This window comes from Plutella xylostella, chromosome 17 (assembly GCF_932276165.1).
Source record: "Plutella xylostella chromosome 17, ilPluXylo3.1, whole genome shotgun sequence".
NCBI classification, from domain to species: Eukaryota; Metazoa; Arthropoda; class Insecta; order Lepidoptera; family Plutellidae; genus Plutella; species Plutella xylostella.
In genome coordinates this window covers 300,274-305,392 of record NC_063997.1, presented here as the reverse complement: position 1 = coordinate 305,392, position 5,119 = coordinate 300,274, and positions in this window count along the sequence as shown.

Sequence of the window (5,119 nt, the reverse complement as noted above, 5' to 3'; positions counted from 1 at the left end):
TGCCAGATGAATAAAACATTATGGGTATTTTATTATCAAAAGTTTCTTATTTCGTTGCCGCCTTTATCTCAAAGATATTTTACTTAACCTATCCAATATTAATAATTATTATATTTCTAATCTTTTCATCTTTATGAATAGGAAAATGTATTGATTGTATTTTGAAGAAGATTGCTACAAAAAATCTGACGCACTGTAACAATGGCTTGGCATGTAGCCCAATATATGTGTGCGCAATGTCGGAGTAACCCTCCTGAAAAAAATATAATATTTGAGCTGGTAACATTAATGTTTACGCATGTTGAGCAACATGAAGAAAAGTTACCTATGTTTTGTTTTTTCTAGTCTGTGTAATATCTTATCTACGCTGTCCTCGTACTGAGGATTCATTCTATTTACTATTCCAACATGAGATTGTGTACCTACTTAATCACAATCAGTTAATCAGTCATTTTGGATTTTGCATCTTGCAGAACAATTCGATCAAGTAGCTATACACATGAATTTAAGTCACACGTGAAATCCATAATCTTAGCATACAGTTGTCAAGTAACGGTCGTTTCTCATAGAGAAATTAATACCTAGTTACTACGTTTGGTCGTTTCCCTCCACTGCCTCCACGCTAGAACTCGTCTGTCCAATGTCTACGCCTTCTCGTTAGAGAAGTACTTAATCATATGTAATATGTTCCTTGGTCTACCCAACAGCGATTATTTTCTACGGCAGCTGATATGTGCCCTTACCCACTTATAGATGTAGGTAGATACCTAGTCGGTCATATAAATGTAGAGAGAGTCGGCTACCAATAGCTCTTTGAGCTATGCTTAACAAAGCATTAGGCCATTTTATCAGTAGCAGTACCTAGCTAAATTAACTTAATAAAAAGGGTTAATTTCCGAAGTTCCAATACCACCAATACGATTAGGCAAACGTACCTACCTATAAATAGGTCGCCTCCGGCTATATAGAGCAATTTGCGAAGGTGGCTGGTAATGATTGGATGCGGAATGCTATAGATCGCATCCAGTGGCGTGTTTTGGGCCAAGAGGCCTAACTACGTCCAAACTAGTAAACTGCTGCTGATGATCACTTTTATCCAGGAAGGAGTAGGGTGAGTTAGCAAACTCAAACTCAATTTTTTTTATTCATCGTAAAAATATAAAAATTTCTGATGAACGTCAATTTTTACAAACTACTCTCCGTTCGGATAAGGGGGGCTCTTTCGGTGATTCGCATGCGAGCCATACCCGCTTTTCGCTGTACTACATTTTATTGTACTAACGTGAGTGAGCCATAGTTATCTCCGTAAAGATTTATAATTCCGTAAGTAGTTAGGTACTTACCTTTGTAGAAAGGATATTATTAGAAAGGAAATAAATAAATAAATAAATAAATATTGAGTACCTAGTTATGTACCCCCAAGTATCTCACCCTTAGAACTTTCTGGAACTTTAAATATAAACATAAACAGAGATACCGTAAGCATTGCAACATATTATATTGTTATTACATCAGCCAGGATGCTGATGGATCATTCCACGAATCTCCAACTTTGTAAAGCATCAACTGTATGGAGTGTAGAGTGATGTATCAGCAGATTGGTCACGTAGGCCACTCTTAGTGTTAAGACTATGTCATTGTATGAGTCAGTATTAAACGGACCTCAAATCGGAACGGTTATGCTCGCCTTTAATTTTAGTTTTTAAAAACCTAATAGCGCGGACCCGCAATTTGACTGGCGCAGCCGGTAGGATAGTCGCTATATATTAGCAGCGCGTGTTTCGCATCTGTCGGTTCGAGCATCAAATTCTGCTTACCTAAAAAGGTGAAATTACGTCGCGATTCGCTATTAAACGGCTATTCCAAGAACCAAACAAATTCGTCGAGAAACGGGTATCCAAAAAGTGCATTAGTGTTTTTGCTCGAGTGTTGAGGCAGCGATGCGTTGGTAAGTACACTTCTCACCTCCCAAATCCAGTCCTCTCCATTTTTCACATGTTATTTAGGGATCAAATTCTCTCTTCTTAACGCTAGATATTAAGTAAATTGTATGAAATTGATTAAATTGATTAAAAGTAAAATTGTAAAGCTAAAAATTAGGTTAGTGCATCAACTCTGCAACCCCTAGTTAAGTAAAATATAGGATAAGTAATCATGATTCTAGGAAAATTCCCATAATTATTGAGTTATTTTGGAAGCGTTTGCTTAAAATTAGTAATGTCTAAAATAATTTTAATTCCCCGCGAATTTTCTGGAGTAATACCCACCTTCAATGGTGACGGGAAGTTACTAAGGACATTTCTCACGAAATGCGAATATGTTATCAATGCATATAAGGGAGATAACAACCCCGAACAGGAGCTCTACCTGTACCATCTAATTACGAGCAAACTAGTTGACAAAGCCGCTGTTCTTATCAGCGAGAGACAGGATATAGAGTCATGGCAACAACTAAAAGAAATCTTGACACAAAGCTTCGGTGATAAACGCTCCGAAGAGTGTATAGCCATCGAATTGGAAACGTTAAAAATAAACCCGCAAGAAGACTTTTCTAGCTTTTATAGTAGAATACAACACGTTAAAAGCGCCCTAATAGCCAAGGTCAACCTTTTGGGAGACCAACAACTAAGAAAAAGTAAAGTAACAATATATGAGAATCTTGCCAAAAATGTTTTCCTCTATAACTTGCCTGAGGATCTAATAAGGATTGTAAGGTTGAAGGAATGTAATTCAATCGAAAGTGCCCTAAGCATCGTATTGGAAGAGGTAAACTTCAAATTCCAATATCAATCTAGAAACAATATGTTAAAGAATGCAACCCCCACGTCAAAACCCACTCAGTTAACATCATTTAATAACCAGAATTCTTTCAGACCACCAGCATTCCTTCAGCAAGGCTTCAGACCTCTGGTTCCGCAAAATAACCAATTTAAATTTGGCATCCCCCAAAATCAACCCTATGTTAGACCGAATTTCCAGCCTACAGGCTACAGGCCCAATTTTCAGCCAACTGGTTACAGGCCCAACTTACCCCAAAATCAATTTAAGTTCGGCATCCCCAACCAAAACTTGCAAAGACCACAGTTTAAATTTGGAATTCCCAACCAACAGTTTCACCCCTATAAATCCAACAACGCAGTGACGACTGACGTATCAATGAGAACAGCCCCTGTAAAGCAATTTTCAAAACCAACCAATATGAACCAACTCTTTTATAACGAGTTGCCATACGAACCCGAATCAGAGCAAAATCAACCTGAAAACTATGACGATAATGTCTATTATCATGAGTACGCTCACGAAGAACCCGCGTACAATGACGAATACTACAATGAAATCCCACCTATGTCTAATCAGGAAATAGAGACTGAAACTGAAACTGAAAATTTTCAGGAAGAAGCCTCCCCAACCAACCCGAAGAGATAATACAAATAAATTGCCACCAAGTTAATAAACTACCCCATATAGTCATCCCTGAAATAAATGCTAAGTTCATGATCGACACTGGTAGCACCCGATCTTTCATGAGCCCTGAAATAGCGAACTATTACTTTTCAGACTTCAAATACCAAGAGCCCTTTGAAGTAATTAGTACCCATTCACGCAGCAAGCACGGAGAAGTAATTTATATACCTCTCCTGAAAACATTTCAGAGCCCATTGAAACATAAATTTTATCTGTACAACATAGATAAAAACTATGACGGTTTGATTGGTTCAGATCTACTGACGGAGCTTGAAGCCACAGTAGATATGAAAAACCAACTACTTATAACACCCAACACACGGATACCAATAATATACAGTCCACCTCGACAGGCTATCCTTGAGCCCCGCTCTGAAACCCGTGTGAAAATTCCCACGAGCTTAGAAAATGGTGAAGCGATAATTGACTACAGAGATTTCGGAAACGGAATTAGAATGCCTTCAGCAATAGTCACTTGTAAGAATGGCCTCGCTGAAACAATTATACAAAATCTTTCAGAGGAAAGCGTAACGCTTACATTCCATAAGCCTTTTCAGGTCCAACCTTTTCAGGAAACAGAAATAAAATGTCATTTCAACACCGCCACCACCGATTATGACGTAGACGAAATATTAAAAGACAACCTTAATAAAATCCGCCTTGATCACATGAACGAGGAGGAAAGAAAAGCAATTTTCCAACTTTGTTATGAGTACCGCGATATCTTTTACACAGACAAATTACCATTAACTTTCACCAATCAGGTAAAACATGAAATCAGAACCACTAACGAAGATCCGATCTATGTAAAACCATATAGATTACCCCCGGTCCTTAATGAGGAAATTAATAGACAAGTGGAAAAACTGCTTAAGGATAACGTCATACAAGAATCCCACTCTCCGTGGAGTGCCCCAGTTCACCTCGTACCAAAAAAATTAGATGCATCCGGCGAACGAAAGTTCCGCATGGTAGTCGATTACCGACGCCTTAACGAAATAACTACAGACGATAAGTTCCCTTTGCCTAACATTACTGACTTACTAGATAAGCTAGGAAAATCTATATATTTCAGCACAATAGATTTGGCATCCGGCTACCACCAGGTAGAAGTGCTAGAAAGAGACAGAAAGAAAACGGCGTTCAGTACACAGAACGGGCATTACGAGTTCACGCGTATGCCGTTCGGTTTAAAAACCGCGCCCGCTACTTTTCAGCGCGCAATGAACAACGTTCTAAGAGGCCTGCATAACATCCATTGCATGGTATACTTGGACGACGTGATAATCTTTTCAGCTAGCCTTCAGGAGCACATTCACAAACTCAAAACAGTTTTCCAACGACTTAGAGAATCCAACCTGAAAGTACAGTTAGACAAAACAGAATTTTTGTGCAAGGAAGTTCTTTATCTAGGTCACAAAATAACTCAGAACGGCTTACAGCCGAATGACGATAAAATTCAGGCAGTCCTGAATTATCCCATACCTAAAACTACCACCGAAATAAAAAGTTTCCTTGGCCTCATCGGATATTACCGCCGATTCATCAAAAACTTTGCCCAAATAACGAAACCGCTTACCAATTGTCTCAAGAAACGCAACAAAATTGTAATAGATCAACAATACATAGATGCCTTTCAGAAGTGTAAAGAGCT